We start from the raw sequence: 15533 nt of genomic DNA, 5'->3' as shown, positions 1-15533 counted from the left end.
CCAGGGTCTCGTCTTCATAGAGGCCAGAATGAGATTACTGCACTTTTGGTAGCTGTCGCTCTGAAATAAATCTCCCCGTACACTAAAATCAATTACATAATAATAACACTAATGTTCATAATTTTCTCACAAAATCCTGGACTCGGAAGCCATACGGGCGGTTCGCTATCACATAAATCAGGGCACTCCTCTAGAAATAGCTTAATTGTTACTGTTATTTTTTTAAACATTTTTTGCTACAATAACTCACGTATTGATTCGGGCCGTTATCTCGAATAAATCACGGTTTCCTGCAAATTTCAACCGTTCAGAAAACTATTGTTCGCCGTATGATGGATGTGGTCGGTTAGCATTAGGGAAGGGACGCAGATTTTGCGTTCGCGCCAATTTTTTTTTTTAAATGCGGTTTTGAGAATCAGTGCAGTTTTTTGTTTTCTTTCTTCTTTTTTTATCCGAGTGACAGTTCCACTGTTGCCAGTAATAAATCTGTATAATTCTAAAGATGTACCATTAGTTTTGACGACGAAAGTTCAAACAAAATCAACAGTTCTGAAATAGAGCACGGGCCGTTTGAAAAAACTGTAATTTGCATCAAAGCGGCCGTTACTGCCTTTTTTTACAATTTCTATTACATGTGGAATTCTTTGTCGTATCCGGTGACGTTTATGGCTTATTAATTAACCATTATTCTGGAAAAAGTCGTAAAATCGGCTCTTTTAAACTGTCCCGCTTCCCGATTGCCGTGCGACCGGTGCCGGACGTAACGTAAAGGGCATGTTTGTTTTTTTTAATAGCTTACATTCCCGTTTTGTTTCACACGGAAGTCCACATAAATTCCACATTAATCGAACACAGTATATCGAAAATTCTGATTGATCTTTAGGCCAGGATTTAAAGAAATAACGTTTACTTTCATTACTGTCTTGTTAGTATGTGTTTTTATCATCGGAACGTGTGAGAAATATCTTACTGTCGTAAAATTGATTCTTAAAACGTTCAAAAGCGACTTAGACATGAAGAACCACCCCGAAAAATGCACCGTTTCGTGCGTACGCGCCATTTCGGGGCATTATCACGCGCCGCGCCCTCGTGTTTTGATCCGTCACCGATGAATCGTAACCACATCACTATTGTTACAATATACAAACAGTGACACAAATTAATTACCACGTAAACATTTGGACGTGGTCCAACCCGCGATCGTTGACACGCTAAAACACTATTTACATCCGCCATTTTATATTATATATTTAGCGCTGGTATGAAAATAAGAACTACAATAGTGGAACACTCGAAGTGACGTTTTCAATTAGATGATTAGATGCACATACATACTTATAGTCACGTCTTTATCCCTTGCGGGTTAGACAGAGCCAACAGTCTTAACTGAGAGGCCACGTTCCGCAGTTTGACTTCAGGATAGAATTGAGATTCAAATAGTCGGATTGCTAGCCCATCGCCTAAAAAAAATTATCGCAAGTTTATAAGCCTTTTATCCTTAGTCGCCTTTTACGTCATCCATGGGCACCTACTTCGTTACGTTAGTTGAACAAAATTCTAGTCTATGGATGCTGCGCAGGAGATTTTATTATCAAAAACATTGCTTCTGGCGCATCCCGCAAGTGTCAAATTCTAGGGTCTACTTATTGCCGGGTGCGATAACTGACTGAAATTGATCCGCGTAAAGGTTTGTACATAGACATTCTAACTGTGTTTGAAGTCAGTTGATTTGATACCTACACTGTTTCGAAATCTATGATGTAAGCCCTTACTAGTTCAGTGTAACATAAATAGTGATGCGCCGTGGGAATATAAACGATCACGATAAATATTGACTATAGAAATCAATGCGCGCGCGCACTCACGACCGATAGCGTTTGATCGATGCAGTGTGTTACCTCATTGTTTGGCAGATTATATTGTGACGTGCTGCGAAATTTGTGGAGTGGTAACACCATGATATGCTCGATGCACACATTATCACGCCTTGATTCAGAATCTTAAAAGTCAAAAGCCACGTTTACTTAGATGACTTAATGGGTTAGGTTCCTCTGCAAAGGTTGTGCGGAAGTGAGATGGGAGTCCAAGTAGCACCCCGGGTTCCTCTCCAGAGTGGTGAGGATGAAATCGGGACTATCGCTAGGAGGAAGAAGAAGCTAGATGACTTAAAGAATGGGACTAACAATCAAGTGTTAGTTTTTATTATTTAAAGTAAGTCTGCTATTTATCACAGACTGGCCTTCGTCCACGTGAAAAGTATTCTATGTCCTCCTTCATATTCCACACCATATGCAATATGCATGCAAAATTTCATGACAATCGGTTCAGTGTGAATTTTTTAACGCATTTAAAATATCAGTATGTATGGGTTTAAAGATTAACTAAACTTCTTAGTGCCCCGTAATAATGGCAAACATTATTATTGTTAACTACTCCGATTTTGTCCAATCGCAGCATATTACTTTTCCCCGTGCGAATGGAAATGCGATCTCTTCGCGGGGCATGTTGGGGTGAATAAATTCTATCGATCCTTGCTTAACGTACTTTAACGGTCCACCATAGAGCTATTGCGAATAGATGCCACGCATTGGAGAGATTACTTAGAATTTTTCTAAAAAAATTGCATGGAGAAATATGATTTAAATAAATAAAGAAATTAAGTTCTTATAAATGAATTGTAATTTCATATTTCTGGATCTTTAATTAATAAAATTATTTGGAAATTTTCCGGACTCAAGGAACTGAAGCACAGAGGCGAAAGGTGCAATTGGAAGCACGCAGAGGTGAGAGAGTATCCTTCAGGGAAATTTTTGGAATGATTCAAATTATTTTATTTTAACTTAGTAAATAGTTATAGAACTCATTGAAATTAAGTGAATTACATTTACATATTTTGTAGTGATACAAATTAAGCTTTCTTTCAGTGACAGTGGATTTTGCGTTGCACAGGTTTTAACGATTTTCCAGTCCACAGTAGCTACATTTTCGCCCATCGCCCCAAAAATAAAGCGCAATTCTTTTTTATTTGCGTCAAAACAAAATTAATGTTCGATTAATTTTGTTTTGCTTCTAATAATGCTTCATCTATGCTTGCCCATTGCATTGTCTATGTCGTTCAAGTCTATGGTCCAGTGCATCGCATGCTAGTGGTCCATGAGACAAGCAATAATTTTTAACTATTAATGAACCGTGCTTACCTATGGCAATTTGCTAGCGTAATTATGTTTGCTTTTTGTTCTTTTGCCGCAGGAAGACGGTTAATTGTTACAACATATTTTAAGAAAATGTAAATTAATAGAAGTGGCGTGTGTGTGTAGCTTTTTTTTTTTAACAATAAATCGCATAAATCTTAAAATTTCAGGCAATTTTAAAAAATAAATTTTTAAAATTGCAGCCTCTGTTCAATATTATTGACACGTTGTGTTTTCAACATTGAACAATGATATAAAAATTATAAATTATACTATTTTTAAAGTTAATCCTGTTGTAATGACCCTTAAAAAATATAATATCATAGTTTCTACTTCCATAAGAAAATATATTTTACAAGTGCATACCTACACTGACATTTGAGCTGACCTTTTACACTCTCTCGCCTTTGCGTGTTCCCGGTCGCACCCTCCACGGACCCGGGGTCCGCCTGAATTTGTGTCCGTGTCATAAAAACAAAAGCGCCATTTCGCTAGTGTTAGCGGCCCGTAGCCACCCGCGACTGTTTATATATTAACGCACCACAGTAAAAACATCGTAAACATTCCATGCTATTGTTGTATGTATGGAAACGTTTTACGACTGTTTGTATTTACTTGTATGAAACGTGCAGTTTTTTTTTGTATAGATTCATATGTACTAAAACATATGTTTTGATTATAAGTAAACTCGACGTAAAACGAGAAGAAGACGAGAAGCTCCGTGTTGCTCTAAATAAGTTAATATGGAAAATAATGGAAGTTAAAGGCTGAATTATGTGCGAAGAGAAGATGTATGGTTAAAATATGTCTGTCTGGTAGTGTCAATCATAAAAGAAAAGCACATAGTGCTCTATTTTATTATGATATTTAGTAAAAGTGACAGGTTGCTAGCCCATCGAATACACGAAGAATCTCAAGTAAATTAGCCTTTCCCTTAGTCGTCTTTTACAACATCCATGGGAAATGTATGGAGTGGTCATATACTAACGTGCCGGCAACCACAGGGCACTGAATATCAATTCCAATCTGGCTAAACTAATGGTTCTGTATACCCCGATTCCGAATCCGGGCGGCCGTTATTTGTATAGCATCGCTCTGGGTTTAGTGTGTTGCGTTTCATGTAATACAAAGTCATATAATAGCTACAAAATGCACGCCGTCGCTTTTCATCTCCTTTGGTTTGTGTGTGGCGGCTTTAAAAGTAATTTACGTCAATGACTTCATGTGTATTCGAGACGCAATTAATGGTAAATTATTGACAAACACCTAGCAATATTGACGGCTATACTAACATTCAAGGCCGCACGTGTAAGGGCGAATGACCTATTATTACTTAGTGAATATCAAAATTCTAACCCCTCTGTCATTGCACTAAGATTCAAAATCAATAACCGTAAAATTCGTTTAATGTTTCCTTAATAATGTTCTATCGCAAGGCGATAAGTTTTAATGTTGTTGACATTTTGTACGGACCCAAAAGTATTTCAACAAGTTAAATATTTATTTTTAAAAGCAATTTCTATCCATAAGTTATAATTAAAGACAACGGCCCCTAACCTTTGGGCAAATAGTGATAGCATTTATTAATTTTGTTTACGCTTTAATTAGGTGTTGACAAAGTTTCCTTATTGTGTAGTTTAATTAAGTGTTAACATTATATATTCAAAATATGGTAAAGTTCATGTATTATTTTTATCTTACTTCATAGTATGGTATGTTACCGTTGTCATACAAGATACTTAGGTACCTTTCTTACCGTAGGGTAAAACATATTGACAATATTTGTGATCCATCCCTATTCTTTAAAAAATTAAAACCTTACATATATAAACATAGATGTATCCCTTACGGAGTAGACGGAGCCAACAGTTGCAAAGACTAAAAGGCTAAGTTTAGTATTACGTAATGTTGGAAGAAGAATTCAAATTATGACAACAAGTTGCTACCTCGTCGCCTTAAGAGGCATCCCAAGTTTATAAACCGTTCCCTTGATTGAATTTTACAATTTGCACAAGCAAGCGGCATACACTGTTTTCGTCGCTACAAAGCCAGCATAGGATCTTGGACTAAAAGCTTATTTGTTTTTATATCGCGACTTACGCAAAAGGTTAAGCACCACTGGTTTAAGGGTGCGCGTAATGAAAAGTAAAACATAACAACCGGTAATTTTGTATAATACCATGCTTGTTTTTAGATAAAACAACGCCCATGATCACTAATTCGTATAATTACAGTCAGTTAACGCACTAACCGCTTTCAATTACAGTTTGGGAGACCTTTGTTAGGGAATTAATTGTTTCTGCTTGTGAGCCCCGGATCTTTCGATAAATCTCTATGATAGCCGAGAACTAAAAACAAATAATGTGGTTTGACCGCCAATTTTGGTCATTGGTCGGAAAATCTTTAATGATATTGATGACAGTCGAATTGTGTAGGTTGCACCATATTTTTATATCTACGAGGTTAGGACAATTTGTCTTGCTCAGCAAATTTTTTTGGACATGAAAAAAAATAAAGATAAATAAATAAAAAAATGAAATCTATATATACTAAGGGTTTAATGCAATTCATAATAAGTGTGTAAATTAAATTGTAAAACACACGTATTCGAGACACCTGATGAAGATGCTTTTTTAAATCAAAATACATGAGAACTCTACAAAGTAAAAAAATGAAATACTATTACAGATTAAAAATGGATTAGGTCGTATGTTTGTATGCTTGTTTACCTTTTCAATTCAACGCTTTTATATACATATACATATTTCGTCGAAGAAAAAACTGTTTTATTCCATCCATATTCACATTTACAAGTGGGAAATTTACTGTATCTATTACGTTTTCATGGCTAAAACGTAAAAAATCACGTTTGTTCTACGGGAACCCCCCTTAAATATTTGTTTACCCTAAATGTACTGTCCTCGTGGTATTAGCTTTAGAAGCATAGATGGTTAACTATATTATGATAATATTAAAACAATAATTATAATTTAGTCGAAGCAGACTGCCGCGGCGGGCGACTTTACTTACGTAATTGTGTTTCAAAATTGATTTTTATCATACTGGGTGGTTGTTCATTGTCTCGAAACGATTGCTTTTTTTTGTTCCAACTTTTTGTTGAAATTGTTGTGTTTATTTTGTAATTACCGGGATGGGCGTCAGGTGGCTCCAAACACGCACGATTCCACCTTTTTGTTGCCCTATCACTGTTATAATTGAATACAAAATGTTACCAAAATCGATATGTTTAATTTTTATTAACCGCACGTTTGGTACAAGTCAAATAGCTACCTATATTTATAATAATTCCACTTTATCTTTTTATGGGGTTCTTATTACACTGTATTCGAGGTGTGATGGCATATAATTTGATGTTGATTTACCAACTTGACTTAAACGTAATTTAAAATTTATTCAGTTTTATCAAACTAGTGTTTGTTCAAAGGAGATTACTTTTAATAAAAAATAATGTTTGTTCACATTTCCACATAATCTCTTCTCAAATGCTGTAGATAACTTATTTATCCGTCAATTTATTAAAATTCCCTTAGAAGTGTTTTATTCAAACAAATGTTTGTTGATTATGGAGCAACTGTTTAAGTTATCATTTTAGGGGACCAATTGCAATCGAGTACTTATGAATTAACAATGAGAAAAGTACCCCTTTGATCAACAAAATAGCCCAAAATACACAGCCACAAACGGAATGTGTTATTACAATTGTACACAAAATTAATAACATAATTGTAACGTCTCCATATAGCTTTATTAAATGAGTGATGGCTTTAAACATCAATTTGACGACATGTAATATCAATTTTGTTAAGGATGCCGAAAATATAACGTAACTACTGCTAATTATTTCGTGTTCTGTAAACCAATTTATTACAAATAATCTTGTTGTTCATTGTCTCTAATAAACATAATAGCGATATTGCATATAGACATTAAGTTCTAAGCAAGTTTTGATAACTTTATTGGTTTTTAACTACATCTATTACGTTTAATACTTCGCTGCAAAGTTTAGTGCCATCACTAATGCTGTCACTATGACATATTGGTAGACGTATCACCTAGAAGAGGAATCTTAGTTCACAACCTCCTCATTTGTCCCTATACATTCATTTTAAAAACTCACCCATGCAGAGTCAAGTCGGGACGCTAGTTCATTATAATTCCACGCCCGTAGCGGAGTGCGACTTTCCCAATTCAACCCTACTTGCCGCTGTCACCCGCCGGGACGGGGTCAACGAACCAGCGACCTTGATACCCTGGGCTCGTCTCAGCTCGAATATCGACGTTTTCGCCAATAATGCTATGTACCCTTGAGGATACCCGTGTAACCTTACTTATATTTATGTTGTATGTCAGTCGGATCGTCTTTATATCTAAGTTTTAACATAAATATGATGTAGTTTTTTTCTCAGAAGGGTTGGCTGCTTGCTTTCTGCATACTTCTTTTTCGTCTACATTATTCTTCTTATGTTTAAGAGCTAACTCTTGTTGGGGAGTAAAGTGGAGCGTGCTCCTTTCATTCCTTTGCTCTGTACAAACACTACTTATAATTTGTATGATATGATACCTATTTAAATGTCTTTTCGGTAGTAAAACCTTGTAAAAGTACCCTTTTCCTTATTCGTCTAGACATTTTTCCGCGGGAAGTCTACTTTGTTTGTTAACTTGTTTCTAATTAGGATATAAAAGTTAGAGGCTCTAATCACCCAGTTTTATTTCCAATAAGAATGAAAGGTCGCTTTGATTTGAAGCTGTTCTAATAATGCATATTCAATTCACTTTTGTCTAGAAAATTTAATTGCTGTGTGGGAACAGCATGATGAAAATGCACAATTTTTTGTGACAATATGTATCAAAACTTCCGTAAATTTTGTGCATTCTGATTCAGATCCACAACGTATTCCTACCCTACTTACTCGTATCTAGCTATATTTTTCTAACAACAAAACATTCATACCACGAACAAACATATCGTGACTCGGTTGTGTGCATTTCTAATACTTACAATAGTGACCTGACAAACACACAGAGCAAACAAATCGGACCTCGCCAAACATCTAAGGCTCCTTTCAGAGTTACGCGTTCTATCAGCGCCGGCCTGGCGCGCGCGCTTTCACTTAAAAGTTCATTTAAAAAAACGCGCCGTTCAGTAGACGCGCGCCGTTAGGCTGCGCACGACTCCAGAGATAATCCACCTCCCATACAACAATCAACGCGAAATAGCACAACTATCTCCTGAATCCAGCGAATTAGTTTTACTATCTAGATCTATATTTGTTAATTGACGTCCGGTAAAAATTCTGAAGTGTAGTTTGTTCCACCGCTTCTTCTACACATGCGCTTTGGAAGCGGTAGTAGTTATAATTAGATTTAAGTGATGTGACGTCAATAAGTGATACCTTGTATCTAATTTTGAAAATAAATTTATTCTATTCTATTCGAAATGCGATACTCTTTTTACAACGTTCCGCCGGTCAAACGCGCAGTTTGGAACGCGCTGGTGGACGGTGCGTCTCGCCAGCACCAGTCTGAAACCAGCCTTACGCCTGTCTGTTTTACTATTGATCGCTACGTTATTGTGCAGGGGGATATCTTAGAGGGAACTTGCCGTCTAATTAATCTTTAATCAGTCAAGTCAGTCAATATACTAGGTAAGTATACAAAACTGTTAGCCATCCCCCATAAACAGAAAGAGGGAAACTTCTTTTACTCTCAGAGATTTTGATGTGAATAATATATAATATGTCTGAGATAATAAATAAATTAAGAGTGTCTTTTAAATTGTAAGTTAGAAAAACGCAAATAAGTAAGAGAAGTCAAAGAAACTTATTTAAATAATTTATACTCAACTTATGCAGGGCTACATTAAAACCTATATTACATAAAAGGTGTTACTTAATTCTGATCTTTTTAGCGATAGCGCGATACAACAAGCTTTTTAATGTAACTTTCTCCATAACGACATGTTACAGGAAAAGAAACGTTTATCCTTATACTATTGTTCAAAATAAATAAAACAATATACAAACCTATCGAATATAGTTTCTTTCCACCAAAAGAACGGAAAATAATGAATTTGGCGCCCACTTCAAATTGTATTCAAAACTTTTGTGTCGACACTATAAAATTCCCCATAGTAGCAGGTGCTTCCGAAATCGTAGCTAATTTATAACCACATAAAATACGATATCCTATTAAGGCAAAAATCTAGGGAAGAAAAAATGAGCAGAAAAAAACGTCCATTAAAAAGCCATTGGGTGCGTATTAACAAATGTTTAGGGGGTCATTACGAAATAGGCGGGATCCAAAGAAAAAATAGGGCTGATTTCACACTCCTACGACATCTATAGTATTTTCGTGTGCTCTAGATAGGAATAGCACTCAAGGCATATGTAATGAGCCTATCTTTACTTCCTTAAATATAAAAAAAAACCATGAATCTAATTAATTATACACTGCACTTGTTGGTTCCTTATTTTGGAGACTTTAAAATCTCTTAAAATTAAAATTTGGTTATTTTAATTTTGAGAGATTTTTAGGTTAGAATTCACCAATAAATATTATAAAATTAAAGATAGCTAGCTATCAAGCAAAAGACATTAATTATATTGACACATTAAATCAAAAGTAGTGCACTTTTCAAAACAACATTACATACAGTCCTCAGTAAGTTGTAGACTGACCAAGTGAACGAACCGCCTTAAAAGCGATCAAAATTTACGACGGACATCCCGGTCACCTGCCACATTCGTGTCAGGATCAACATGCTCGTGCCTAGACAGTATTTATTGCTGGCTTTGATAGTTCTGTTTCAATTAATAGCCAAGGTATTAATCTTACAAGAAATATCACGTCCAATGCTTATTTATTACGTAAATTATCGAAATAATTTGAGAGGCGAACCTTACAACCGTATTTTAATTGATGTTTACAGAATAGTACCGTAAATCTGAAACTGTCTTTTTAGTAATTAGAATAGGCTAATAAACTTGAGATTCTTTGTAGGCGACGGGCTAGCAACCTGTCACTTTTTGAATCTTAATTACACCATTAAGCCATACAGCTGAACTTATGTATTAACTATATCTCTTAAATTGAATTATTTTCAACTTAATAAAAATAATATATTGTAAAGAAAATGTCAATGAAGAAGATGTAGTCGTTGAAGTTCACCATAATAAAACAGGAAGTACAAATGAACGAGCGGAAGATTAAATGCCGTAATCAATTTCCCAATCCAAACAATAATTACTTTTGATGGAGACAAATCCAAGTGATTAAGGCAACGCTCATCAAAAGAATGCTCGTCAATGACAAAGATAATTTAACAAGGAAACAACGGGCAGGTGATGCCAATTACCAATAGAGAAACAAAGCGACCTTCAAGGATCACCTTACTTCGGAACACCTTTCCAATGCAGCTGCTGTCATTAAAAAGGGAAGTGTCATAAATGACGCTCAGGATAATGTTTGCCTTCTTTTGACTTTCAATAGACAACGCCGTGCCATCTAGCCTGTTCATAATTGTTACAGAACGCTCCATACCACCCATAGATTCGTTAACCAAAGACACCATAAAAGAATTTGTAACAATACGTCCCGTTTTGTTTTTGTTCTTGGTCCGAGGGTAGTTTTGGATGTGTCTTTCACGGTAAAAGTTTTGTTATTTTTGTGATGAATAAATTTTTATTGTTTACTTTGATTTGTACAGATGTTGACTATATGAATGTATAAATTGTTTTACAAGCAGTAACAAATTTTAGAAGACAGCATTTAAGCGAAGACTCCGATAATATTTATTTAAGTGATAGGAGGAGTGATCCCTGTGTGATGCACTTTTATATTATATCAACCGTTCATACTACTTAAAGTATTTTCCTTGAATCGAATTACTGCTAGAATGATTTGACTTTGACGACGTTACTAAATCATGTCTGATTGCTAATCAAAATAATTTAGTGCATTTTGTTGAATCAAGCGATTTCATTTCAAATGCCTCAGATTTATTTAGTTTTACGCCGTTATCATGTTTTGTGTCTTGTCTAAGTTGATATTTTAATTGACTTCACAAGGAATTAGTCAAAATGTCCGTGTGTATCTTCATTCTTATCATAGATATATTCTTGTCGTCAAAGCACCGCTGGGTCGAATCGATCATGGCAAACGAAGATAAGGCAAAGTTTACAAAAAATGAAAAAAAAAAGTTCTTGTTATCGTTAAATTGTTAAACCTCCAACAATTTTGGTGCATCGGTTCGTGAAGCCGTTTGTCGGCGAAACAGCTCAGTTTTATAGTTTTTTTTTTTCATTCATTCCTACGTTCTAAGAATAGCGGCGGCTTTTTGGCGCCTTCGAAAAACCTCACCTCTCATTTTTTTTTACGAAATATTTGGCGTTGGGGATCGATTTTGAATGCATTCTGTTTACTTACGTAATGATGAACATACTGTTGTTATTTTTTAATTTTGTTGCATTCACTGAGTTCGTCTTTTAATTTTATTTCCTCTGTTCACAAACACTTTTTGGAAATGACAACGCAATTTCAATACTAAGTATTTAAATGATTAATAACAAGATTAACAATAAAAAGTTAAGAGCGAACATGTTTCGAAAGATTGAAGTCTTTGATCGAAAATTGATGGTCAAATAATTGCAGGGCGTAAGATTGAAACTCGATTTTCGGCAACCCATGCTCTCTCCGTCATTTGTTCAAATCAATCACAGATATTAAAGGTTTCCAGCGGAAATCTTGAATCAAAATGTTTCGCTAATTGAGCTCATTCTTTTTTACGACCTCTCCTTTTTTTCGTCGAGATATATTTTGCAAATGAGTTTAAAGTATTCAAATCTCATACTATCTCCTAGATTTATAAAACACCATTACAATTCATAAATTTTACTTTAATAATTCTATTCTATTGCTTGTTAAATTGTTCTTCGAAAAGTTTCAATTTAATCATCCATACGTAAATTTCAGAAACGGCTTTTAATAAATGGGGTTGGCGAAATTACGCAGCGAAATTTCGCAACGATTAAAATCTCTTGCTCGCTTTTTTACCCTTTGGTGGAACAATAAGGTGATTAGCAACCCTTAGGGCTAACCGTACTCCCTTTTTAAACGTCAGAATTATTTCTTGGAACTTTGTTACGATGTTTTGATAGCTGGGATCGCTCTGTGAAGTCTCAGCCGGCTTTGAAATCTTGCGCTCGCCATTTTGCCCTTTTCCTATTAAGCTAATATCTTATTAAGCCGTCACTTGTGTTTTAGGTTTTGTTTCTTGACCAAGATTGTTCTTGTTTGTTTTTGATTTCATGCATTGATTAGTGCCGCGTTGTATAGTTTTGAATGTTAGTAAATTGCCAGTAAATGGTATTGCTTGAACACTAGTTTTATACGCGTTATGTCTCGTTAAGTTGAGGATGATAGATAAAATCTTGATTAATTTCTAATATTTACATTGTTGGTTATATCACTTTGACTTATGACTTTAAAATTTAATTATTAATGACAACTTTAGGAGTTAACAATTCCTTGCTTTATCCTAATAAAATATAAATGAAGCATTGCGGACGAAATATCACTGGGTCAACTGCCACATGATAATAAACTTAATTAATCTTTTGATATTTACATATACGTTGTTGATCATAATTATTTACATGCAACAATTTTCTCTATTATATTACTTGGCTGACTTTTCTTCGTTTACTTGTGAATCGAAAGAGACTATTGAGAAATTATTGCCTTCTATATCTTCTTCTAAAAGTAAAGTTTAAGTATCCTCAATTCGTACCTGTCTGCCACCAGTATGCTTTAGGTTTATTATATTTCTATCTTTAATTTTACAAATGACAACAGGAAAGCTATTTGGAAAAAACAAAGTTTACCAGACGTGGTACTCAATGCCAGATCGATTATTTAGCCCCAAGCGCACTTATATATTTCAAATAGTATTTTTTACAGCCAAAGAACTTTCCCGCTTATTTTTATTACTTACGGTCTCAGGTCTCGCTGCGTAATTTCATCAAAACAAACGTACACTAATTTCATTGTCAATGATTTACGAAGTAGAGGCGGTCGTTCACTGTCTGCATTCTCATTCCGAGGTCAAGGTGAGGTCCCAATGCATAATTAACCGAGTCAAATTGATTCAAAAGGACAGTAAAGGGATTTTTATATTGTTCAGTATGCTTTCGCTTGCGTGATTAGTATACGAAAATCCTAAAAGAAAAAAACTAATGGTAAGATTAAATTTATACTCAACACGTAGGAAATTGAGGAAAAAGTATGGAAAATTGGAACACATAAAGATGAAAAGTAAACCTTAGTAGAACTTAGGGATACATAAGACAAGAGGAAATAGGTATTATTTAAAGTTGCGTTTCTTCACGATTATGCCTATTGAAACACACTCATATGTGCAATAGACGCAATAAAAATGGCTTAGGTAAATTAGACGAATATAATTTCCGGGAACCAGCTTCCTCGTTACAGTAAGTTTCCATCCGTTTCAATATCTATCCTCAGCATATTAAACTTTCTTAGGGGCATGGACACATTTTTTCCCAGAACACATTAGAAATCTTCGCAGACGTCACATTCACGTCTATCATTCCTATATAAGTGACAAGTTCAGATTTCAATCCCTCGACGTAACCTTTCCTCACCATATAAGTCAAGCGCCTCAACGGCGCTATCTATTACTATGCCAGTGTTGGGTGTCGCCTGTCCAGAAATATCTGGCTATTTAACAAAGACCTCTCTCATACGATCGTGTAACGTTGCATTGTTTTTCTCGCATGTTATTCTTGACGGATCATATACATAAAGATAGTCTCGAAAAGTCTTGAAGGCTACGTTCAGTAGGAAGACTTAATGATAGAATGCTGGTTGCTTTTTGTTATCCAAATTTTCTTCTTGGGATCATTATGTAATATAGGAAGGATTATTTATTATTCATTATATTTCTATAGCCCAAAATTGGCACAGTATAATGACCTAGTGTCGTGTATTTAAGCATCTTTTGTTCGGTATTCCCACGGAAATAAAAAGAAACGAGAGATAGTTATTTTAAAAGTTAGTTGCAGGAATAGTTATTAGAATATTTACGAATTAGAAACTCCTCGAAGTTTATAGCATGGACATAACTAGATTTCTTAATCGGTTCATTGGTTCACATCCTCAGGTTGTAAATATTCCATTGATCTAGCACACAATCTAAAACCAAGCGATTGATAACAACAAAATTATGCCTATCATACAACGCTATCATCCCGACAGTTATAGGTCATTGCCCTCTATTGAATCGTCATCTGGAACTTACGACAACCAAATTGATAAGTGATTAGTTGATTACTTACTAGTTCATTGATGAAAAAAATACAGTAATTTACCACTGTCTCGATGCGCCTTTGTCCGTTCGCAATCACTTAATATTGACTTATCTAAACAAGCCATCGAAGTTCAATACACATGTATGTAATTACTTAAAACTAAAAGCACTGTCAGTCCGCATTATCTCCAAATTGATTGGATTTCAACCGTTTGATTGATGATTTAACAGGGCAACAGTTGTTGTTTTAGCAAGACTAATTGTATATGTTTTAAACCTATTGATTTTGTATCATTGATGGACTGTCAGATTATAATAAAAAAAATATTAGCTTCATGCTTTGTAAGAAGAAGATTTTCGTATTTGGTGTTACATTTTTATAATTGCTGAAAATTATGAACTAGATATGTAACCTGTTCCGTCCGTATGATTGTTTATATGCAAATTTACTTTTGTAGTTAACTGTCACTTCATATTCTGCTTAAACATTTCATTAACATGTGATAACTTCTTCAGGGTTTATAAAATTTATACATTCTATGAGACATGAAGAAGACTACGTGATTACAAACCAACAAGATGACAACATTGTAGACACAACAAGAAATTGATTTTCATTTTTTTTTTTAACCATCAAAAATTTCGATTGTATTGGACACAGAAAGATAAAGAGTCGATTCGTCTCGCTCGCGTCGGTGTAAATACGGCCGGAGATTAGGCTCGCATTCGCCGGGCTGGTGTCGCGTCTTCCTGACATAGACTTCTTTCAAATGATAGATAAGCCAAGGAAAATTTACCGAAAATGATTAATTTTAGAATTTATAACGTGAGACGTAGTAGTAATTCGGAATTGGTTAGAACTTACATATGTAGTTGCGGACTGCCGCCGCTCTGACTGTGAATTCTAAACATTGTCCTGGTGCTTGTTTTACAAAAATCCTTTTACGCTGCTCCAATTGTCGTTCGGTCGGCGTTCGGTCAAAATTTTAGCCAAG

The 15533-nt window shown here is 35.0% G+C and overlaps 1 long non-coding RNA gene across 1 annotated transcript in view; it reads left to right on the top strand.

Annotated features, from left to right (window-relative positions):
- The window catches only part of LOC106139932 (uncharacterized), a 132901-nt gene that overhangs the window by 62923 nt on the left and 54445 nt on the right, over window positions 1-15533 (top strand). The window lies entirely within an intron of this gene.

This window comes from Amyelois transitella, chromosome 11 (assembly GCF_032362555.1).
Source record: "Amyelois transitella isolate CPQ chromosome 11, ilAmyTran1.1, whole genome shotgun sequence".
Taxonomy (NCBI): Eukaryota; Metazoa; Arthropoda; class Insecta; order Lepidoptera; family Pyralidae; genus Amyelois; species Amyelois transitella.
The sequence above is the reverse complement of the archived record's forward strand: the minus strand, read 5'-3'. Positions and strand labels throughout refer to the sequence as shown.